Genomic DNA, 24,276 nt, shown 5'->3' with positions numbered 1-24,276 from the left:
CTCCCGCTCTCTCCCTCTGACCTCCTCTATTCCCCTGGTCCTCTCCCAGGACTTTCAAACATCTTCACATTATCCCCTGCTCCCCCGCCCCCTCCCCACTTCAGTGTCTGGCTCTCCCTCTCTCTGGCAGGACATTTGATGTGATGAAAATACTTTGTGGCAATGAGGAGCCTGTGCAAGAGGCCTCAGCCTTGCCAGCTGTTTCTGGAGAAATCCATGTCTGTGCCCTTAGTCATGTAACATAGGCCCCATTCAACAGAGACATTCTTGAGTGTGCATTTATGCCTCTGTGGGACTGCAGGGTGGACGGCCTGCATGGAGGGGGCATGGGGGAGGTGGGCGGTGGGGAGAGGAGGAGGCGAGGTCGGGATGGGGGTGTGGAGGGCAGCGAGGGGGAGTCCCTGCGCTCCGAGTACCCCTAAGTCATGAGATGTTGCTTTGTAAAGCATCTGCAGTTTGCTCGGACTTAGGGATGCCTTGTGGCCGTCAACTCGGAGAAACTGAGCTCTTTAAAAGCCAGTTCTGGTCTGACGTAAGTTCTGCGTGGTGTTTGTGTCTAATCCCTCCGTAAACATACCATATATAGTCATGCTGGAGCTCACTATAACACACATTGCAGGGGAGCCTCTTCTGATGCACAGAGCCCCGTGCTTAGAAGCAGGCTCAGGCTATTTCTGGTGTGTCGCTGCTTGCTTTTTTCTTTTTTGGAGGGAGGAGGCAGGAGGCTTTTTTTCTTTCCATCTTTACACTGTTTGAAGCATGTTTCTGATCCTAGTCTGTCTGGCACTGTGAAAACTCAAGAAACTGTATCCTCACGTGAGGAGAGACCGAATTCTCTTTGTACATCTGTTTTAGAATAGAACCCTTGTTGTTCTTAGTATCTCTCACACCACACGCGTTTCGCATTTTATGGTCCCCGGGGTTCTCAACTGCTTGTTTCGGAGCATCTTTTAACCCTGTGAGGGTGAGCTCTGCCCCGTAGCCTGCACTGTCCGTGACCGGTGGAGAAGTTGCTTTCACGTTTCCTCCGCCGCATCCTCCCGGAGCTGTCCTCATGCGTTTACAACACTTCACCTGCGCCTCGCCAGGGCAGAGCATCAGCTCGGAGTCCGCAGAGCTGAGCGCACCCGTTTTCCCCTTGGCGGGGCTGGGTCTGTGGAGCGGAGAGGAGACTGTACTGAGAAAGAAATGCAGTTGTTTTTTGTTTTTTTTTCTTTTTCCCCAGGAATACCTAGGATACAGCACCTCAGCTTGGAGTGAGTGAGCTGCGCGAGGCATTTGCGGTTCAGATAAGAGACTTCTTCCTTTTCCTGCTCTTCTTTTCTTTTCCTTCCTTCCCCCCTCCCTCCAAAGGCTACTGCTTTTCTTCTCAGGCCACATGTATTGATAGCCCTTAAAGAAAAGGTGGTTTGCCACTCTGGGGTGTTTGGGTATTATGTAAAGAGACAAGATGGGGGCCTTCACTGCCTTGTTGTCTTTCACTGGCCTCGTCAGAGTGAATTATATCTGACCGTGTGACAGTTAATTGTACCATCCTTCCCGTTTCTTAAGCTGATAAGCCCCTTTCTGTCTGCCTCCATCAAGCCTCTTTGTTTGAGAAGTTCCTAATGCAGCAGAAGAACAAAGTGACAGTTTTCTTATTTACTGAAGAGTCTCTGAAACACATTCATTATGCTCTTTATCGTATCTTTTTTAGAACTTTACCCCTTTAACGTATATAATTGAATTGTTCCAAATAGTCCAAAGTTAAAACTTCCTTAAAAATATCAGTGAGTCCAGGAAAAAAAAAAGTGAAAATTTTTTTAGGCTCTGTGTTTTCATTTCAGGCTGTTAACAGTGCTTGGTAATGTTCAGGGTAAGACACTGGGTACTGCCAGAGGACCAGTTACCAGTTATGGAAACAGCAGTTGCTTAGCTAGTATTCAGTTGACTCAAAAGTAATATATCACTTCTGTGGAGGTCACTTATTTGGCATTCTGAGGTCCAGACTCTTTAGCCTGGGGGGAGGGAGAACCAGCGGGGTGGTGGAGGGGGAATGCAAAATAAAGCTTTCGGAAGCCGGGCAGGTGGAGGAAGACCCGGTGCTGACACACTTACCCTTGATTCATGATGGTCCTTGGGCCCACACTTTAGCACTATTTATCCTCACTGTAGATACAGCCCTGACCACCTCGTCTCCCATTTTCCAGTCCACAAGAAATCAGAGGCCAAAGTTGGTGGTTGAGGGTGGAGAAGAGCCATCAGAAGGAGACGCGCTGAGAGCAGCAAGAAGGAATGTCCGGGGACAAGACAGGAGAACGCAGACAGCGTGAGCAGAGGGGCCTTCTGTGTTGGTTCTTACAACTGCATGTACATCCACATGCGCTCAGTGCGTCTCTGGAATACAAATTTCAGTTAAAAAAGCATGGCTGACTGCGGCCCGTGTGGCATAGGAGCAAAACTGAAGGGGGTGGGTTATGACACTGGTTTCCGAAGGCACCTTGTGTAATAGTTGTTCATTGTAGTGATCCTGAGTCATCGCCCAAAAAGGTTAGGTTAATCATATGTTGATTCACCATGCTCTGCTTAAGGAGATGGGCAAGTTAGAAAGATACTTTATAGTGATTTACACCCAGGAGTTTTATAACGTCTCGATACTTCCCCCACAGCTCTCCTCAGTGATGTGCAGCTGCTTTATGAGCTAACGTGAAGCATTAGAATCAAACTTCCAGTGGGTCCAGACACATACCAAAATATTATTTATTTTGACCAGATTTGCAGGAAAAAAAAGTGATGCATTAACAGGTTCAAATGGTGTCCAAATACCATCACGAGGGTACGAGGGTCGTTTCTCTGTATTCCTAATGTGAATTGTTCTTTCGTATTTTTAATTGAAATAATACACAGAATGTCATGGAGGTTTTTTTGTTTTTTGTTTTTTTGGCTGCATTGGGTCTTCGTTGCTGCGCACGGGCTTTCTATAGTTGTGGCGAGCAGGGGGCTACTCTTCGTTGCGGTGCGCGGGCTTCTCATTGCGGTGACTTCCCTTGTTGCGGAGCACGGGCTCTAGGCGCGTGGGCTTCAGTAGTTGTGGCTCGTAGGCTCGGTAGTTGCCGCACACAGGCTCTAGAGCGCAGGCTCAGTAGTTGTGGCGCATGGGCTCATTGCTCCATGGTATGTGGGGTCTTCCTGGACCAGAGATCGAACCCGTGTCCCCTGCATTGGCAGGCGGATTCTTAACCACGGTGCCACCAGGGAAGTCCTGTCATGGAGTTTTTAAAGCAGGGGCTAGAGAAGACCCTTTATCTGGTGGGTACCATAGAAGTCATAGATACCCTGGGAGACGGAGTCTCTGTAGAAAAGGAGTTCTGAGTGTAAGGGAGGCCTCAGAAAACTTAAATACTAAAAAAATTTAATCCTAAGCCATCAAATGACAAATGGAAGGAAGGAGTGTTTTTCTCCCCTCATCCCAGCTTATAGGCTCATTCTAAGAACCATAGGATTTAGAGCTGGAAGGGACTTCAGAGATCACTTGGCCTGTTTTTATGAGTTTGCCTTTGTTTTAGTGTGTATTCTTCCACAATTCCTGTCTGTGCCCAGAATTGAACGTGTCACCTGGAGGAGCGTCCATGTGGCTTCTTTGGCAGGAGGGCTCATCCTAACTTGAAAAATTAAATGTGCTCACCTGGCAGAGATGATTATATATTTTTAGGTTTCTTGTTAATTGTATTCTCAGTAGCTCCATTTTACTGATGGAGACCCTGCGGGACTCTGTGGTGGTACACCAAATATCTCCCTTGGCGTCATTAAGTATTTTCGGACATTTTCATGGAAATCCCAGAGTTGAAAACGTCCCAGGGTAGCTAATACATACTAGTAGTTCTCAAGCTACTAAAATTCGCAAGCTGTAAAATTTTAATTTTATCTGCTTAAGCATAGAGCATTGCTAGGCCTAAGTTTTAATAATCATACTCATACATGTATTTTAAATACATACTAGCTTCTAATAGTATTAAATTTAAGTTTTTTGTGCACTTAGATTAGCTGTAATGCATAGTTAACAAATAAAATGGTTGGTATAGACTTTCCTACTCCTGAATCAAATAGGTTTTGTGTTTTGGTTTTGTTTGTTTGTTTTTTACTAAGAGAAATTGTTCCTTTTGAAAATGTAATTAGTTTCGAAATTTGGTCTTCTGGGTATCCATGGAAACTATATACCTCCTGATTGCCATGCTGAAGGTGGAAAGCATTCTCTTATGGTTAGATGTTTGTGACTCTGTCAGGGGAGGGAAATCTATATGAATTGCGTATGAGAAATAAGAATTAGTTCTCTGGATGTTAGACGGTCACAGCAGATGGAAAAGCAATAAAACCTACTACTTCCCAGGAAGCAAGGAGCAGGTCTCGTGCTGGCTTTTTGGAGTGTGGACAGCGCAGAGAGGGCTTGCTGGAGGGAAGGGGCATGGTGGAGGGTGGAAGGGCTTGGCCTCCTTCTGTGTCATGGCCTGTGAGGACCTGCAGCTCCTTGCTCGGCTCGGTTGAGATGATGTGCTTATGGCATCCACCAGTGGGCTGGCCTCAGGGACACCTGTTGAGAGGTTGGGATGGTGGGGCTGGAGGAGTAGGGAGGGAAGCATCCAGGCCTGGGTTTGAGCAGCTGCTGGCTGCCCGGAGCTCAGCCTCAATGAGTCATCTGTGGGTCTGGAGGCCAGCCGTGAAGAAGGAAGGGAGCGTTCAGTTAATGCTCTGACGCCCCCAGAGCACTCTGAAGGCACCACAGAAATTGTGGGGCAGTTATTAGCGGCTCCGTCCATAATGTTCATTGTTTGTTTAAATGCTTTCCCCCAATCACGTAATCCTAACCTTTTATTTAAAGTAAGTGCTGTGGGTCTGCTTTAAAAGCTGACGAAAATGGCTTTTATTGGACATCATCGCTTTATTTGTAAAGGGAGAGGTTGAGACCCAAAGAGAAGAATTTGGTCAATTGATTTAAGGTTGTTGGAGGATTGAAGTGTTACTTGACTGCTGGTCTTATCCAGGATTTTGAGATTTCAAGGAAAAGTGGACAATGCCTGCTTGTGTCCGAGGGATTCCAGCTGTCATATGATCTGCAGACCAGCCCCCGAGCAGCAGCGCGGGGCCGTCTCTGTGCTGAGGAGTCCACAGAGAGAGCTAGCTTCAGAGTGCGTGGGATGTGCCGGCTCGGGAGTCATGTAGCCAAGGACTGGTTTTGGTCGTAGCCTTAGGTCTGCATAAAAGTTGCACGCCACGGGGACGTGACATTTGTATGGCCTGAGATTTACTGCTTGGCGCAAGTTGGAGGAGGTGGCAGGAGTGAGTGCCCTGCAGTCCTGTGCCTACACGGTGGCCGCGGGGCTGCCGGGTGGAGAGAACCATCCTGTGACGCTCTCGCGTGAGTCCAGGACACGTGGACTGTGGGTAGAAAGAAGTCGCCACCACAGTGGTGGTCTGTTTCACCACAGACCTCTTCGGGTATAAGCAATGGAAAGGGCCTTTTGGCTGCATAAAAAGCATCATGATTATAAACTCCTAGGACTTTACTTATAGCTTGATTCTCTCATTAGGGACATGATTACGGAAGAAATAAAAACTGAGCAAGTTAGACTGCAAAAATCACACGAGATTGCTTTTTCTATGGCTTTCATCTTCTAAATGTGGACGTTCCTATTATGTCTCTCTTGCAGATGTACACACAGCGACTCTGGTGTGTGGATGCATTATGAGCCATCTATAACGTGTACATTCCCTACCTGGCTGAACAATAGGGAGTTTTCAGGGGCCTTGCTGGAGGGTGCTAGCAGGAGGCACTGCCAGCTTTCTTTAGCTCTGTGATTAGTAATGGATCCACCTATTATCTGATTGCACATTATTCCTGTTATCCTAAGAGAAGGTTCCCCAGGGTTAGCTCCTTAATGAACAGTAGAGAGGTAACCCAGTGTTAGGGTATACACGGAGACTTTATTGTTCTCACCAGTGTCTTCAAGGTAGTATGGCATGAGATTTTTTTAAAAAATAGAGATGTTTAAATTTTCAGGTTTTCTTTTTTTTTTTAATGACTTTTTCATGTCTCCTGAAAGAAAAGAAAAAAAAAATCTACTCACCAGTAAAACCCAGCAGTTGCCAAATAACTATAAAGCATATTAGAGAAATTAGTGTTGGGGCCTTTTTAATTAGTTTAACTCTGGTTTTACAGCTGAATTATAATATGTGACCAAATGCATTACCTGAGTGTTTACCTTTTTTTTTTTTTCTCTCTTTTTGGCCACGTGGAAGTACCTCAAGAGGTGGAATGTGACACACCCAGAGAATGAGGCGCTCAAGGGCCTAGGAACTTGAGAAGGCCAGGGCAGCAGGGCCCTTCATCTCCAGCTTAGCTCTGCCGGTGCTAATTGGGGAGCAGAGAGCCACTGAGCTCCTTCGGAGATGAGTTTTAAAATGTGTGTGTGTCTGTGTGTGTGTGTGTGTGTTCACAAGGGGTTTGTTCTCCTGCCCTCTGTAGAAAGGGCTAGGGAGAATTCTAGCAAGAAACGCCCCCACCTTTGAGAGACATTGTAGATCCCACTCAATTGAAGTCCTTCTCACAAAGAGGGCCCTTCTGAGAAGTGCTGTTTGCTCCATAGACCAAAAGGACCTATGTGATTCTGTTACATATTTTTAAATTCTCTCTCCCCGATTCTTTTTTAAAAATTTATTTATTTATTTATTTATTTATTTTTGGCAGCATTTGGTCTTTGTTGCAGCACACAGGCTTTCTCTAGTTGCGGCCAGCGGGGGCTACTCTTCGTTGCGGTGTGCAGGCTTCTCACTGTGGTGGCTTCTCTTGTTGCAGAGCACGGGCTCTAGGCGCATGGGCTTCAGTAGTTGTGGCTCGCAGGCTCTAGCGCGCAGGCTCAGTAGTTGTGGCTCACGGGCTTCAGTAGTTGTGGCTCGTGGGCTCTAGTGCGCAGGCTTCAGTAGTTGTGGCACACAGGCTTCTGTAGTTGTGGCTTGTGGGCTCTAACGCACAGCCTCAGTAATTGTGGCGCACAGGCTCAGTAGTTGTGGCGCATGGGCTCAGTTGCTCCGTGGCATGTGGGATCTTCCCGGACCAGGGCTTGAACCTGTGTCCCCTGCATTGGCAGGTGGATTCTTAACCACTGCACCACCAGGGAAGTCCTCCCAATTCTTTTCATTTTGTGTATTTCATGAATTTTCTAGTTCAAGTTGAGGAGTTGTTCTAGGTTACATTTTGTTTGGGCCGTGTGTGTGGGGTTAGTGGTAATTTTTATAACAGGAGAATCTTTATCATGTTTTATTCCACATAATCTGGAATGTAATATACTGTGAACAGTTCATTACCTGCACGTCAAGTTGCAAATGTTCCTAGGTTAACTAGAAATTACGATTTTTTCTTTTAGGAGCAGTTTGGTGGTTAAATGGTGATGCTCTTACCTGAAAGAGATCGCCTTCTCCTATTTGGGCAAAGTACGATATCAGTTTGCACGTGATTTAGTAAATAAAATGGAAACCCTTTCCTTCTGGCCTGCCTTTTAGAGTCAAGGGATTCTGTGTGTGTGTGTGTGTGTGTGTGTGTGTGCGCGCGCGCGCGCACAGTTTTTTTCATGGGACTTTTCACCCAGGTCCTTCATTGTATTTATTTTTCACATTTTCAATACTTCTTAGCATATTCAGCTTTCTAAATTATAGGCAACTGTTACATAATCATGTTGCAGTGAAGAATTTTTATATCTGGTGAAAAACAGACCCAAAATGGGAGGATTAAAAAAAAAAAAACTCATCTATTTGATGAACTGAAGTGAACGAGAATAGGGTAGAAACCCTCGCTAACTGATGGTGGTGTAAAATACCTCACACCTGTGTCCGTAGGTTGGACTTAAGACTGATGCGAAGGCCCTTTTTATAGCGGTGACAGGAAGTGTTTTGGTGGGCTTAAGCTAAGCTGTCAAACAAACTTTAAAATCTGAGTGGCTCAACGCACAAAATGTCATTGCTTTTCATGTGAAATCTGCTGCAGGCCAACAGCTCTCTACAGCAGCTCCCTGCCCAGCAGTGACCCAGGGTCCAGGCTGCTGTCGTCCCATAGCCCCCTGCCCGCCACTGCGCATGCTTCCAGGTTGCCGCAGTAAGGAGAGAGCCAGCAGGCCACACGTCAGCTTTTAAAAGCTTCAGCCTGGAAGTGATGTGTGTCATCTTTGCCCACAGCCCATTGGCCGGAACTTGTCATGTGATCCGCCGCGTGCAGAGGTGCAGGGGTGCTCAGCAGTGTGGAAGGACACTTGGATGTCCTCTGAGCAGTAAACCGCTTTGCCGCTCCTACTCTCTCTCATCTAGACCCACTGTGCCGGTAAATAAACCAGGTAAGGCTTAGGCCCGAAGCATAGAACACAGGAGTTAACCGGGGCGTAGCGCGGTGGTTCTCGGAGTGTGAGCCTCAGACCAGCAGCCTCAGCATCACCTGGGGACTTGTTAGAAACACGCATCCTTAGGCCCCGCCCTAGACCTTCTGAGCCAGAAATCTGTTACAGTGCGCTCTTGGGCTGCTTGCTGAAGTTTGGGAACCACGGCCCTGGGTAAAGAGAATATCTGTAGCGCCTGTTGGACTGATAATTAGTGAATCAGCGCTGAAGCGCTGATACGCACGTGGGCTCTCCGTCCCTCTTTGCACACATAACTCCCGTGTCGTCCCACAGCAGCTGCGTGAAGTAGGTGTGACCGTTGTCTCCTCCTTGCAGCTGAGGAAACCAAGGCAGAGAAAGGTTCTGTAACTAAGGGTGGTGCCGCCACAGCTGGCAAGTGGAAGAGGCAGGATTTGAACCCGGGCGGCGTGGCTCCCGAGCCCACTCCTTGGCTGCTGTGCCGTCCTGCTGTTTGCCATCCTGTCGTTTTCACTTTTTCTTGAATGGAGATGGTCTGGCGGCATGAGCAGGAAGTGTGGTGTGTCGGTGGCAGTTCACGTTGCGAGCTGAGCCCCTCACCACAGCTCCGTTCGTTGGTGGTTTACGTGTGTGGCGGGCTGCCGGCAGCCTGGCCGGGCCTGGGGGTTGCACGGCCGGGCGGCGGCCCGTCCTCTGAGCCGGAGCGGCTGGCGGCCTGGGGCTCTCAGGGGCAGCATGCAGTTGCTAGCGGGAAGCGTGTGCTCAGAGTGAGGCGGCCAGTCACGCCGGAGAACGTTTCCTCCAGTTAGCCTGTGTGTCAGCTTCGAGCTGTGAGCGAAGCCCTGTTCTCGTCCCCGTGCCTCCTGATTCTTCTGGAGTCGTTCATTTTCCATCACCTGCCCTCTCTGAGATGCGCGTCTGGGGCCTGATTCCATGAGGTGGTCTAAAGACGCTTTCTGAGTTTGAGTAGAGAAATGTGTTTTTTCTTCCAAGAAAATTGATTAAAGGGTTCTCCTTCCACTTGGGAGATTCAGGTCAAGTTAGATGCGATCTAACCTTTTGAATTTTGACCTGATTGAAACAGATTTTCCAAATGGCAGTGAGAACGGCTTTTCAAGCAGTTCCGTTTCCTTGCATCCTTTTCAAATTTTTAATGATTAACTGCATTTTCTTTCTTCCCGGTGGCTCTGTTGTGTGTTGTTGCTTAGGTGCGCTCTGCTGGCCCCTGTGTTCCTTTGCCTTCTTTGTCTCTTGTGCTCAGCAGCCTAGAACTGAGCCGGCTCCTGGGCAGCCCGGCCCAGGGTGGTACCAGCTTTGCCTGTAGGTAGAGGGTAAAGATAGCATCACCCCTTTCAGTTTTCATGTTGGCTGGGAACAGCTGCGATGCTTCGTGTAGCTCTGAACATAACATTTCATTCCGGGGTTGCTGAAATTTTTAGTTTTCTGCAAGCCAGGGCTTAACCACGGGGTTTTCACATTCAGACTTGGAGTCTAGCGTTTTCCTGTGAGAAACAGTTGCTTGTCTACTTGAGTAATTTAAGAGAACAGAGATGGTGGAGGGGGAGGGAGGAGACTATTTGTGTGTTTTTTTTAAAGATCCAGGTTCTTCCTTTCCTTTCCCTTCATCCCTTCCTTTGCCTTCATCACTTTCTACAGTTTAATTTGTTTAGGTGCTCTAACAGAGGTGTAGATAATTGAAGTAAATCTTGAGTCAGATCTAAACAAAAGAAGAAAGAACTGACCTAAAAAAGAGCAACTGAACTCACACTAATTGAGTCACCGGGCCCTGCGTGCAGATTTGCCGGGACCAGCTGACCCTGAGAACTCGGGAAGCCCAGCCCATGCCCGGGGTGGGCCGAATGCCTCTTAAGAACAACTCCTGGGTCCTGAGCAGGTTCCCGGCTGCATTCCGCATCAAGGTGCATCTGATGGGTTTAGAGCTGCAAAATTCAGCCTGGTGAGAAAAACACCGTGAAAGCCATTTGGGGTGGGTTGGGCGTTTGGAAAAGGTTTTCTCTCCCCTCGCAGACCTGGTGTCCTTGCTGTTTGTAGATAGAATCCACTTGTTTACTGCTGAGGAAAGCAGCTACATGTGTGAATCGGGCATCTGTTGAAAGAAACGTACCAGGCTTGCCTCAGATAGTAGGAATAAGAGATGCAACCATTTGAAATAACACGGTTTTACTCCCTTCTCCTCAGCCAGCCATCCAGAGTAGGAAACAGGATGCCAGACTTACCCTGAGTAGGAAGAGGGGGTTCCACAGGGCCTCCTGGCTCCTCCCCTGGGCCCATTTTTGTTCCCCAGCACCTTGGGGTCATGTGATTGTAAAGACCTAAGCCAAGAGCACCCCTCTCCCCGCCCTCCCCCCGTCAGCCCCTGCGTTCCCTCCCGCCAGCTCCCTGGGGTCTTCTGCTCCTGGAGCCATCGGTTCCCCTTTTCTCTTCCTCCTACTCACAGCATCTGACCCGCTGCCTACTTTCTTGAGATTACCGATCCGCAGACTGAGTGCCTACTGTGTGCTCAAGATGAGGCCCGTCCAACTGTGAGCGTCCTTCAGCTCCCCTCGTTCGCTTCACTCTCGCGTCTGTGGGACTCAGAGGGGTTTGTGCCCCTCCGTTGCTCGTGCGTTCACGTCTGTTTGGACACCACACTCTCCCCCTTCCTGGGGACCTCATTCCTACCAGCCCTTGTTCCTAGGCCTGTGGCTCACAACAGGTGTTCTTCAGGCTCCGTACTGGACCCTCTCATCTCCGAGTCTCCACTCAGCCAGTTCAGGCCTCCCCTCTCGGCGGAGGGGTCGATTCCCCCCTGCACTCATGAGTCCCGGTATCTCACCAAGGTACCAAGACCTTCCTTTCTCATCTGCTCCATTTCTTCACTTGCCAAGTGTCTACAAAAGGCATTGAGCCCAACCCCCTTAACAGTGGAAGACTTCTTCCCATCACTGCTAGTTCCCCAGGAAACCGAGCCTGTGGCAGGAGCCACTTCCTACTCAGCTCCCTCCAGGTCTCAGCAGTTCTTTGAAAGGCATTCAGGTTTATCTTTCCCTCTCTATTCCCTTTGTTCCCATTTCAGTCTGGTCTCCCTCCCCCTCGGTCCCATACCTTGTTCAAACAGGTTTCCTTAAAACTCTGACACCATCCTCTGGTGGTGCCCCAGGCCCAGCCTACACCCCCTGCTGCCCCGACACCCTCTGCTGCCCCGGCCCAGCTTTCTCAGCTTCCTGCCGCCCCGCACACCTTTGGCAAGCAGGGCCTGGCTCTGGGGCTTCTCGTGGTCCTCCCTGGGTATCAGCTCCTCCAGGCTCTCTTCCACCTCGGACACCCCTCCACTTACATGCCAGTGGTTTTTCTGGACTTAAAATTAGTACTGCATACACAACACTAAGTTCTCTTACCTTCTCACGGTTCCTTCTTTTCTCACCTAGGTGGTCAGCTCCTGGAACATCTCTTCTCCCCTTCCTCCGACTCCCGCCATCCCTTGCCCTGCCCAGTTATGTAGTAGATGGATAGTTACTAATTGAGGTAACAATCATCAGGAAATATTTAAGGGCCTTAGGTGGGGCATTCCCCCCCCCACCCGGCCACCTTTTGAAGGGAAATTGCAGGTCTCATTCGTTTATTTTTTCAGACGGAGTTTTTTTTTAATCCTCTGACAGCTTGAAGGCCAGAAAAAATTGGTGAGTTTTCACCTTCAAAGGACACATGAGAAAACAAGGACCAAGCTAGCCGCCCCCCAGCCCAGCACCTTCTAACCTCAGTCACCACAGTCACTCTTCCCACTCTCCTGGCTGTGACTCTTGAATTTTACAGTTGATGTAATCCTCCCTTTTACAGCCAATGTATTTTACTTATGCATTGCGATTTAAGTGAGGAATGCATAGAGGGGATCAGCTTAAATTCTTGGCTCCTATTTAAAAGGCTCACTAATGCCCCCATTACCTTTTTTTTTTTTTTTTTTTTTTTTTCGGTACGCGGGCCTCTCACTGTTGTGGCCTCTCCCGCTGCGGAGCACAGGCTCCGGGCACGCAGGCTCAGCGGCCATGGCTCACGGGCCCAGCCGCTCCGCGGCATGTGGGATCTTCCCAAACCGGGGCACGAACCCGTGTTCCCTGCATCGGCAGGCGGACTCTCAACCACTGCGCCACCAGGGAAGCCCTCGCCATTACCTTTTGTTAATTAAAAAACAAACATCCTCCACAAGACCACCCTCTATTCTAGGACTCCTTTGAGATTCCCAGGAATTGCTAGTGCTTGGGCCACATTTACACCTATTATGTGGATCTTAGAGACGACCTCCTCAGTGCCTTCTATGGCCTAGAGATCGTGATAATATGCACTGTTTTAACCTAATATCATCAAGAAACTAACTTGGTTCCATCAGTTATTTCTGGGATAATGGGAACAGAGCAAAACCATGTAAACCCGGTGACATAGACGGGGGGCTCACAATGATCTCTCCCCACCTCCTCTCTGGAGGACGAATTCTGCCTAAAATTATAACTGTTTATAGCAGGCATTGGGAGCTTATTGGGGGAATTGATGTCACTAACTTTTATTGAGTTATTGCCATGTATCAGACACTATTTGAAGTGTTACATGGTTAATCTCATCTTCATAAGAAAAAGGAAGGTTTGAAAATCTGATCAAATTTATGGACTCCCCCCCCCAAAAAAAGAAGTGATACCGCATAAAGTATACGTAGTTTCAAGTGTATGAGTTTTGCGCTTGTCTGTAGAGCAGGGCTTATCAACCCGAGCATATCACCCCTAGTAGGTGGCCCAGATTTATAGGATGAAGTATATAAAAACCTACTGTGTGCCGGGCACTGGGCTGTGACTAAAGAAAGATAAGGCCAGAAGGGAGAGAAGGAAGGAGGGAACAGTTGATCAGCTTAAAAAGGATGCAGTTTGATTACTTTCTTTCTTGTATCTTTAAAAAAAAATAACTTTAAATTACAAAAATCAAGTTTACAGTGACATTAAATTATACTTTTATTTTTAAAGGATCACTGTAGTCCCATGATGCGTATCTCATTTCAGGTGGCCTCTGCCAGACTGATCCATGAACACGTTGTAACATAGAATGCCTAAATGTACTAGATTGCTTTCTAACCTTGGTCTAACTTGCATTTTCCCATGTTTTCACACATCGACCTTCATGAGTGAGGTGGGACCAGGCCTGAGCAGGTTTTGGGTAGACAGGGCAGGGAGCTGATGACTCACCTAGAAGAAGCGAGCCTAGCTTAAGAGATGTCCCTCTGTTGTTGGTTTCGTGGGTTATTTCCCTTTATACATTGAAACTCGGATAAACCCGGGGAAGAATAAAGAATCATAGCAAAGTAAGTTACTTCTGGGGTCAGCTCACTCACTGCCCTCCCATGCCTTCCAGTTAAAACTATACTAGATCATCTTAACTCCTGCTTTAGGGCTTGAAAACCGTGGGAAGCAAATGAATGAATTAAGGACCACCATCTGGTAACTCAAGATTACTGGAGAAAAAGAATACCATAGACCTACAGTGTCCGGTACAGCAGCTGGCTAGGCACATGTGGCTATTGAAATTTAACTGAAATGAAAATTTTAAATTCAGTCCCTTAGCCACATTAGCCTCATGTCAGGTGCTCAGCGGCCACTCGTGGCTCGAGACTGCCGGACTGGACAGCACAGAAATTCTTTTCGTCTTTGGACAGCGCCGCTCTAGACCGTATCGATTCAATAAAATGTTTTACCCAGCGTCGAACGTGTTCATTTTATAGGCTAGGCTCTCTGAAAGGGAGAGCAGGATGGATTTCGGTTTTGTCTTGTTTTGTGTTTGGTACAGTTTTGTGTGGACTTGTAACCTGTAAGTTAAGGCTGTTTAAGCACTTTCCCCCCACGTCAGCAGCCCATTTGACAGTGAATACGTGCATTTATGTGTCTGCGTATGTTGTGTACTCCGTCCAACCGCAAGTGTTTCATCTTCCTGTGCCTGACAGCCCCCCGGCCCTCCTTTCCCACCTCCTCCAGAACCTTCTCCATTTTCCCATCTGCTCCTTTCTGGCTAGGGACAGTCTTTGGATTTCTTTTAAACAGAACTCCTTGCTTAATCCTGCTACTCAGTAACCAGTCCCTTCCTGCTGTATTCTCTTTGTTCTCTCCTGTACTGGGAATTTTTCCTGCATCGAAGTTAACTGCCTTGTGGCCCAGTCTGTTGCCAGCGCAGGAAGCCCAGCGCCTCCCTGACCTTCGCCCTCACTCCTGGCAGCCCGGTCGGTCCCTCGGTGATGTTCTCCTGACCCCGTGCTCCTCATGTCTGTCCCTTAGACTGTATTGCAGTAACCTCCTATCTGGGTTATGTGCCTCTAATCGTCAAATTTTTAAACTGCTGCCAAGAGTTTTTGAAAATATGGTTACGATTATTTCATCCCAGAGGTTTTCTTCCAAAAGAGTGGTGGGGGCTTCAGTGGGTTCCCACAGCCACAGGATAAAGTTTACCCCTCTGAGGTGGAGCCGTGACCTCAGCATCGTTTTGCCAGCCCCATCTTTGCCATTTCCCCCACTCCACTCTTCCTCCTTTTGCACAGTGGGCTGGTGTAGTCTGATGGCTCCCAAGGGTTTTGTTTGCATGGGCCAGAGACCGAAGGCAAAGCTCTGGCAGTTACACAGGGGATTGCCATTTTTTTCTTTTGCCAAGTAAGGGTGTTAAAAAACAGTCCCAACCATCTACTGTCTTTATCATTTCCTCTTTTTTTAAAAAAAAAAAATTTATTCATTTATTTAATTTTTGGCTGCATTGGGTCTTCGCTGCTGCGTGCAGGTTTTCTCTAGTTGTAGCGAGCAGGGGCTACTCTGTTGCGCTGCGCAGGCTTCTCTTGTTGCGGAGTACGGGCTCTAGGCGCACAGGCTCAGTAGTTGCGGCTCGTGGGCTTAGTTGCTCCGCGACATGTGGGATCTTCCCGGACCAGGGCTCGAACCCGTGTCCCCTGCATTGGCAGGCGGATTCTTAACTGCTGCACCACCAGGGAAACTTATCATTTCCTCCTAAAGGGGGGCATTTTAACCTAAAAAAACGAATGCATTCAGCATCTTGAGACTCTCAGTAAGTCCTCATTTTGCTGGAGAAGGTTGAAAATGTAGGCATTTAGGAGCCAGTGCTCTCATGCCACGGTGTCCCATCCAGATGTACCTCTAGGGTCTCCATGCTTTTCCCTCGTGCATTTCCTTCTGACTAGAATGCTCTGTCTTCTGAAAGCCGGATCTTTCCTCCAAGCTCAGGTTTGCTTTTGCCCCACTTCCCTCACGCTTGATGACTTACCTCTGGGGAGCCCTGCAGCCTTTCAAGTTTGTGGTTCATAATCCATTTTCCCTTGGATTGGAATTTATCTCTTTGTGTCCTGTCTACTCTATCTCCCCAGCCTGAGTATCAGCCTTTGAGGCCGGGGGGCTCTATCTTCCAGCTCTTGGTGGTTCTAACATCTGGAACTTGAAGTAGACTAATGTCTGAGAATGAGCATCATCCCATTTCAGGGCTTCACAATGATACCAAATCTTGCCCTACATCTAGGGTACAAAAATAGTATAGAACCTCTTAACTCATTTTAACCCCTGCAGAGAACGCACATTTTCTGTGCACTCGCCCAGGCTTTGGCTCTAGCACACTGAAAGCAGCAAGGATGGGCCTGGAACTCAAACTGCAGGAAACTAAAGACACTCATTTTTTAAAATGAAAGCTGTTTGGTGGCTGAAGCCGTCGAAATGATAAGTGAGAAGAAGCTGTGAAAGTTTTAGGGCCTGGCAACTTTGATGGATTAATGTGTCCCTTTGTTTTCCCTTTCTTCAAGGTAAAATAATTAAAACAGCATTTGCCTGATGTTGTGAATGCAAATAATAACATCTGACTGTAAATTTGGGTTGTACAGAATATGTGACTGGCACCGACTGCATGGTACTTTCAAAATCTCCACCTAAGGCCAGCGGAACTAGGAATTACTTTGCATATCCGTCTTCCAAACTGTGATCCCATTAAACGAATCTTGGCTGATAGGGTAAAAAAAGTCATCCCCACGATTAGTAGTTTCTTGGTGGTGAAGCCCTGAGAGGGTTATTCTTGCCTTGGCTGAGGCATAGCATTAGGGGTTAACTACAAGGAATAAAGAGACGGTGAGGTTTTTTTTGTCCTCACATCCCCATCTAAACAGCATTTTCACTGTGGCTAGGTAGCAGATTGTATAATCTGTTAGACCTTTATTTTTTTCCCCCTTAGGCAAATTCTGTTTCCAGATTGGAAACCTGCCAGGATGTCCCTGGCCTCTCATATAGTTTTGGAAAAGTGTCAGTTATAATTCCGATCTGTTAAGTAACCAGGGCCACTCTCTCGAGTTATATTTTGACTTCTGCATTTTCGTCGTGGGGCCGGCAGAGCATGAAATTGGGTTTGTGTGAACATGTGCGTGCCTGGGTGCAGTGGACTGCGTTTTCTCTCCAGAATTGTAATGAAGCATCTTAAAGGGCTTTGAAACAGTTTCCTCGGGCATATTCAGGGAGCACGGTAGATGCCGTTGTTTCGCAAGGTTTCTGTTTTCTTTGTCTGTACAGGTTGTTCCTGACTTCGTGGCTGGGAGGAAGTTGGGGACGTGGAGCACTTGCCGTTTGGCCGGTGGGGCTGAACCGGTTAGCTGGCTCCTGTTCTCAGATGGGCCAGTGACCCAGCCCAGGCCTGTGGCGCCAGGAGAGGGGCCGTACAGGAGGCAGCGTGCTCGGTGTTGCACGGGGGCAGCGCGGCCGCTCTGGGCTGTGCACACTCTTTTTTACTCTGGTATCTCGCCTCATAAAAAAAGATCCTAGAAGTACCGGCTCCATTTTGGAGTGTTGGCACAGGAATTGTTGTGGGTTTAATGCGTAACCTGGCTTCTGTCACTCATTCGCCCCCGTTTTCTCCACTGCCTTGCGTATGTCACCACTCCATCACCTCTCTCCCGCCCCTCCCTCTTGCCTCTGAGATTGTGAGGGGTTAGGGGACGTGTGTTTAGGCCAGGAAGTTTTTTCTTTTCGTTAATTGGCTTTGGAAAGATTCCTTATACCCCAGAAAGGAACTCTGGGGGACTGTTTGAAACATCTGATCTTATCATCCTCGGAACCTATTAACTTCACATGTGCTGATGTGATGCCAAGAAAATGGAAGTCCTGGCCTTGAACGCGGGGAGTCAGGGCCCTCTGTGCTCTGGTGTGTGGACGACGCCCTCTGGTCGTCCCACCCCGTAAGTGGCACACAGCCCCACATCTGCCTTGATTCCTTAAGAGGTGGAGTTTGGTCCTGGATATCCACGAGAACGCCTGTAGCATGAGGCAGGTGGAGGTCTTTAGAGACCAGGCCTAAGAACACCCAGGCATCCCGGCAGAGCTGAGTCTCAAATGAGAGTTAGGCCTGGGAAGGACGTCAGAGGTCATGGCCTGTCCTCACTCTGCAGACGAGGGGTCCGGTGTATCCCAGGCCACTTGCTTATTATGCTGGGAAGCACGTGGTGTGCTCCCTGCGTTCCAGTGGTTAAGGATGTTTTAAATGCTACCCAATTACTTTAATAATAGCAGTATAAACTCAGACTTCAACTGGAGCTACCGTATCTAACTTCTAGGGTTTTCTGGACTTTGATGAAGAGAGCTCTTAGGTTTGTTGCAGACAGAAAGTAGATATGTGCGTGAGCCTGGAAAGCGAGCTCTCCTTGGAAGCCGTGAGCCTCTACCACACGGAGGCGCGGGGGTGGGGTTGGGAGGGCGCTGGTCCACTGCACCTGGAGGCTCTTAAAGCCGGAGCTGAAATGGATGCTGGGTGGGTGTTGCTCGGCATCGTTCCAAGGTTTTGGAGGCCAGTCATATTTTAAACGAGTCAAACAGCCCCTCTAGGCGAGCTGCAGGAAACCCAGCCCCTGGCTTCATGTTGTTGCGTGGTCAGGTCAGCGGGAGATAAAAGGCCGGGACTGTTGGAGGCGAGGCCCCTTCTATCACTGGATGGCAAACTGTTAAGGGAAGATAAAAGGGAAGAGCAGGGATGTTCTTTTTGAACAACACGAGGGGGCCTTTATCGCAGGCATTCAAGTCGAGTGAAGGGGGTGAGCAGGAGAACCTCAGCTTTATGGTTGCAGGCGTGTTAGAGAACGCTCCTGGAGAAGCACGGCGTGGTTTCCCAAATGCACAAGATCAATTGTGTACCACGGAAATATTGGTAGAGGCCAGTCTTTTTCAACCACAGCGGTCCGTGTGACTAGGAATGTCTGTAATGTTGGTAGCGTAATGTCAGCTTAAGTTAAATGGGCATTAGCTTGGGTTTCCAGATCTTCGTGCCCCAGAGGTTTCCCTGTGGAGGTGTGTGACCCTCGGGACCGGGAGGAAGTGTCAGGCTGGCCTAGCCAGTGGGGCGCGCAGGAGGCCGGCTCTGTTTCCTTGATTCCTCCGTGGCGTGTGCTCTCCTCTCAGGTTCCCTCCGCCGCTGGCTGGCTTCTCGCTCAGGCCTGAGAGCCTAAGGGAGGGGATCTGTCTGACTGGTGCGGATCTCCCCTTTTGGAGTTTCCTTCCTGTTCTTTGTCACTTTAGGGTGAGTTTAATGGCTGGCGAAGGGGTAATCGCGTTCTCAGGGTGGGGCTTGTAAAACGTGACCCCACCTTGAAGAGCCTGGGCCTGGTCAGGGCCGCCGCGTGAGCTCAGGCAGATGCAGACAGCAGACGTGCTCTGGGCACAGTGTACTTGTTTCAGACCCGCCGGGCTTCGGCTCTTGGTTCAGCGAGGCACACCCCACACACTCCTGGCTGTTGGGGAGAAACGGAGCCCAGGCTTCCTCCAGGACCGGCTGGTCCACTACCGCCTTCCTCCCCAGGTGCCTCTGCCCGGCAGCTCTTTACAGCTCGGGGAGGGGGACCTCGGCCGCACGCGCCCCCTCCCTCCCAGCGCCCCATCCTGCCCGTAGCAGCTTTGGGCTTGTGCTCAGTTTGCTTTAAGAAACACCATTTGCTTGCTAGTGTTTTTGGTTGGTTGGCTTGTGGTAAACACTTATCAACGTCTTGTATCTCAGAGTATTTGTTTTTCTTCGTAGATAGAGTGGTGAATAATGTTCTTAGAGGCAAAATAGAGGGGAAGAGGGTCACCCGTTAGGAGGCGTAGCGGGCAGCCCTTGGAGCCCGTGGTCGTTGGGCCCAGCAAACTCAGAGTCATTCTCAGCTGACGGTTTGTAACGTCTGCTCACCCACTGTGAAATTTTGACCCCAGCGGACTGCCTTTCCGATGCGCTGGGTGAGGAAAGATGTGATCTCCTCCTTCCACCGAGCTAGAAGCATTTCCAGCAACACTTTTATCTTCCACAGAGTCATTTTGCTTTTATAAGGGGTGTCGTGCTGAACCCGCCCTGAATTCTGGGAATGTGCAGCCCAGATGCTGGGGTAACCACCTGTCCTGGGGGTGCTCAGCTTGCATCCAGCTCCTCCTCAAGGGAAAAGGAGAGAATCCTGTTTCTGCAGCCTGACCCTTTACCGAGCCTATTGGAGAGAAGAGACCAGCCCCACGACCTCAGGGCCTGTGAAAGAGTTGCAGGATATTGCCTAAAACTCTCTGCAAACTGCTACTGAACTTTACCCCGGCTTCCTCCCCAAGCTGTAAATGTGACTGCAGGCGCTGAGGCCCACGTCAGAGGAGTGGCCAGAGCAAACCCAGTCGCTACAGTCCAGCTGCTGAGAGGCTGGGGCAGCTTGCGGGGTGTCCGCTGCACTGTGCTCGGGTTCTAGCGCCGGGAGGGGAGAGATGCAGGAGAGGGTGGGGAAGAGCCCTCAGGTCCTGTGGGAGCCCGCGGTGCAGACTTCCTTGATTAAGCACACGTGAGGCTGACCAGGATTTGTTTCAGCGGTGACCTGAAGCCGGAGGCGTTTTATTTCCTGCTGGCCATACAGCCCTGCGAGTTGGCAGCAGCTGTTTTACTCCTAATTGTCGATGGGATCGCATTTGTGATAAGCTAAATTATATTTATATTTCATCGTCAAACTTGGGGGCTGGAGCAGAATGTGTTTTGAAGATCAGCAAACTGGGCCCTGCCCTCCAAGAGGGGATGCCGAAGGCGGATGGAGGGGTTGTGGGGGAGGGCCAGCCGAGGGCCCAGCTAACCTGGAGGCGGATAGCGTGGCATCAGTAGCTCATACTGGGCGTGCCGTGCCATGCCGTTTGTAAAGTGTTTTAGTTAATGTTCCTTTGGTTGATTTCTGTGCTGTAAAGTATGGAGGGCTGGTATCACTAGCTTCATTTTCCGGATGAGGGAACTGAGACTCAGAGACTTAAGTCGCTCCACTGGTGGCAAGCTGAGTTTCCAGTCCAAGATAGAAGACTCCACGTCGTGTGCTCTTTAGGCTGTGCTGCTGTGGTGTATTCTCCCGGTGCATCCTTCTGCATCTTACAGTAGGACGAAAAAGGGGCTGTCCTCTTAGAAGTCCCGACTCTGGACGTTAGAAGGCTGACCGGCCTTGGTCTCCCACCCACTGCAGGGCCGGGTTGTGGTTATCCGCCCTCTGCTTGAGCACTTCCAGAGACAGCAAGTTCATTACCTCACGGGGCCACGTTCCTTCTGTGGGCAGCTCTAGTCGTTCAGGGCTCTGGTGTAAAGGATTATGGGGCCCCAGACCAGTTTCTTTGTGCCTCCTGCCCAAACCCCGTTCCCGTCATGGTGGACACGGGGGAAGAGTGGGCCCTCTCTTGCACGCGCCAGGCCTGCAGGTGTCCACTGTTCCTTCCGCCATTTCTTGTTTCCCCCCGGCTTGGTTTCCCAGTCCTCTAGTTTGCTAATGGCCCCTCTCTGAATGATTTTTCCATGCTCCTTTTTGTGGCATCTGGGCTAGAATCCTGGCTCTGCCCACGCAGAGCTGTGGAATAGCCAGCAGATAACCTCATCATTACCTGATCCGATTTGGGGGAGGAGTAAATATATGTAACGTGCCTAACACATTTTCTGGCCCAGAGTTTATGCCCCAATAGATGATACCCCGTAGTTATTAGAGAAGGGATACTCTGAAAGACACGTAAATGGATAAACACTAGACTTGTGACATACCCTGACTAAAATCCTGTTTTCTCTTGTAGCAATAGCTTTCCTTTCCATTTAAAAATTCTTCAGCCAAGGTAAGATGTGGAGGCCTCTCCCCACCCTTCCGGATAAGCCAGCAGAGCAGATCTAAAGGTGGGGCGGGGCCCCTAACCCTTATCCCCCGCAGGGTGCTCCTGTGAGACATCTCCTGCCTTCGGGAAGGCCCTGCCCTGCCCCGGGGAGAGGTGAGGGTGCCCTGGGCCCTCTGCCCCTCTGCTCAGCCTGAGGGCTCCCGCACCCCCTTTCTCACCAGCTTCCTTGCAGAGTAGAGAACCATACAGGTTTCTGCCAAGTTGGGCAAGAAGGTGATGAAATACCAGATCCTGGTGGCCGGGAAAAGATTGGCTCACCTGGGCAGAGGGACAGGGCTGCGCCCATGGGCCGCCAGGCCCCTCCCTGAAGAGAGGCCACTGAGAACAAATGGTTGCCATGCGGCCGCTGCAGAAGCCGTGGCTCTGAGTCTGGCAGCAGTGAGATGAGATCCCGGTGGGGCGATGAGATAGGGGTCGGGGGCAGAGCTGCAGGGGTGGAGTCAGCTCTTCGCAGGAGAGCATGTAATTGGGACCTGGCCCCGTTTCCTGCCTCCAGAGAAGCCAAGAGCCCTCACAGAGGGATGCAGGAAGGAGAGTGGGGACCGCAGGACGGTTTCGTCCAGCATGTACCAGGAAATCTCCCCACCTCCCCAGCGGTTCCTATTTTAAATAGTGAATTGACTCTGACTCACGTAGATAGGCTTGGTGAGCAAGAGCCCTGCCTTCCCGGTCGGCACTCGCCTCCCTGCTGAAGTTGTAGGTAATGTAGCAATTAAAACGTCCCAGTGGTTTTTATTTTTAAAAGAGAGACTTCCCTCTCCCTTATGGCACCCCTCCCCCCCACACTTTACTGAATATTAGAGTGTTCCTGGACGTTCCTTTTGAAAGGTAGCATCAGCAGCCTGTGTTATTCCTGGTACCCGCTGAGGCCCCTGAAGCCTGAGCAGGAAGGGGCGGCCGCTCTAGGCTGTAGGAACAGTCTCCGTTCCACTTTTCTCCCTCCACGGTGGGTCACATTAAGAGAGAAACCGCAGTAGACAGTGAGCTAGTTCCGAGGCTGGGGGAGCTCTGGGGTTGCCTTCCCGCCCCCGCAGCACACTTACTGCCAGGAGCAGCAGAGAAGGGAAGGGACCTGGGGGGACCGTGAGGGTGTCCAGGGCCACCGGAGATCCCGGCCAAAGGCCTCAACTTTGGAGACCATGCCTCAGCACCCTGGAAGGAGCTTTTCTGTGAGTGACACAAGTTTGGTGAATGCTGGAGAGGGGGCTTTGAGGATCCAGAGCTGCCTGGGGGTGGGGGGGTGCCCAGGCTGAGTGGTTCTGCTTTCTGTGCACTGCAGGTTGGCCCTGCCCTGTCTGAAGCTCACATCCCACACGTGCCCGCTCCTGAGGAAGCTAAAATAGCCCCACATAGATTTATCCCTCTCCCTCCGCCCTTATTGTTTTAATTTTTTTATTTTTTAACTTCTTTGTGGTAAATAAAGCTAAGGTTAGAACTGGGGTCTGAGTCTCTGCTCCAGTGCCTTGATTTTTGCTCCTGGGAGTATGATAAGCCAGTGGCCTCTTCCAAATCCTCATAGAAGGAACGTTTTTCAGGGAGATCCTTGGTTTTGTGTCACCCTCCTTTCAGAATTCTATGTAAAGCACTGGTCCTCAAAGCTGGATCTCATCCCCTGGGAGCCAACAAACAGACTCCAGGGCCCACCCCCAGGGGAGTTTCTGATGCAGCAGTTCTGGGTGGTGCCTGAGAACCTGCATTTCTTCTTTCTCTCAGTTTAATCGAGAGATAATTGATGTACAGCACTGTGTTGGTTTAAGGTGTACAGCGTCATGACTGACTCACATTTATTGAGACTGCATTTCTAAAGCAAGGTCTGTGATGCCGCTGGACGGGACGACTCTGGGGTGGCCGTGCTGGAGCGAGGGTCAGTAGCAGTTAGCCCCTCACTGAGTAGATGAGACCGTAAGGTTTCCTTCTGATGCTGAGCAGGGCCCTGTGGGGCTCCCCGGCACGGAGGCCTTTTTATCCTCCATTTCTTGTAGGCAAGACTCCAACCTTCGCATGGTGTTGGCTTAATTTTGATCTGTGCAGTTCTGTGACTCACTCTCCACCATCTGTGCTCCCCGTCTCCTGCCCCCCAGTACTTCCTACACACGCGTCTCCTCCACACCCCAGGAGAGGACCCCAAAGCGTGGACTCCAGGTCTGCAATCGATTTGTGTGGAAGCGGAAGGCCCCGGAGGACTCAAGTCACTTCTGAGCTCGAGCACCTGTCAGTGGATCAGTGGGATCCAGCCTCTCCCACAGTATTGGGGTGTTTGGGATTTCAGGAGCCTGGTGGCTTCCTTTCAGTTGCCTGCTTGGAGCACCGCAGGGTGTGGAGCGTGGACCCCCCATCCCTTTTCGCAGCGGGGGCCGTGCATGGACGCAGACTCCGTGCAGTGAACTTGTTAGTCTGGGGCAGGAGTCCAGTCCTCCTCCTGCCAGAGGTGAAGGTGGGAGCAGAGAGCACCTTCTTCCTGCCTAGAAACAGACGGAAATGGGAAGCCGTGCCCTGGAGGGGCAGAGGTGACTCAGAGATCGTTAGAAGTCCGAGAATGTGACGGAGGGAGTGCGTCTGTTCTCTCAAGCCCCGCGCTAGGAGTTGGAAATGTTGTCCAACAGAAACTGAACAGAGTTTAGAATCTGGATTCACTTTGCTCTCCCGCCGTGGTCTTGGGGGCTGTGCAGTGGGACTATCCCTCACAGGGTTGTTGTTACAGGGGTCGAGTAAGATGA

The 24,276-nt window shown here is 50.0% G+C and overlaps 1 protein-coding gene across 6 annotated transcripts in view; it reads left to right on the top strand.

Annotated features, from left to right (window-relative positions):
• The window catches only part of RREB1 (ras responsive element binding protein 1), a 141,129-nt gene that overhangs the window by 31,769 nt on the left and 85,084 nt on the right, over nt 1-24,276 (top strand). For 2 of the 6 annotated variants that reach the window (XM_081247629.1, XM_081247634.1), the window contains one exon: nt 1,226-2,308. The exons of 2 other annotated variants lie outside the window; for them this stretch is intronic. The gene's annotated coding sequence lies outside the window, so the exon portion shown is untranslated. Of the gene's footprint in view, nt 1-1,225; nt 2,309-9,937; nt 10,333-24,276 lie in introns of those variants that run through there. 2 more of the 6 variants (XM_081247632.1, XM_081247633.1) reach the window with 2 other exon arrangements.

Source organism: Mesoplodon bidens (assembly GCF_964165515.1).
Source record: "Mesoplodon bidens genome assembly, chromosome: 10".
Taxonomy (NCBI): Eukaryota; Metazoa; Chordata; class Mammalia; order Artiodactyla; family Ziphiidae; genus Mesoplodon; species Mesoplodon bidens.
This window is presented reverse-complemented; position numbering and strand designations above follow the sequence as displayed.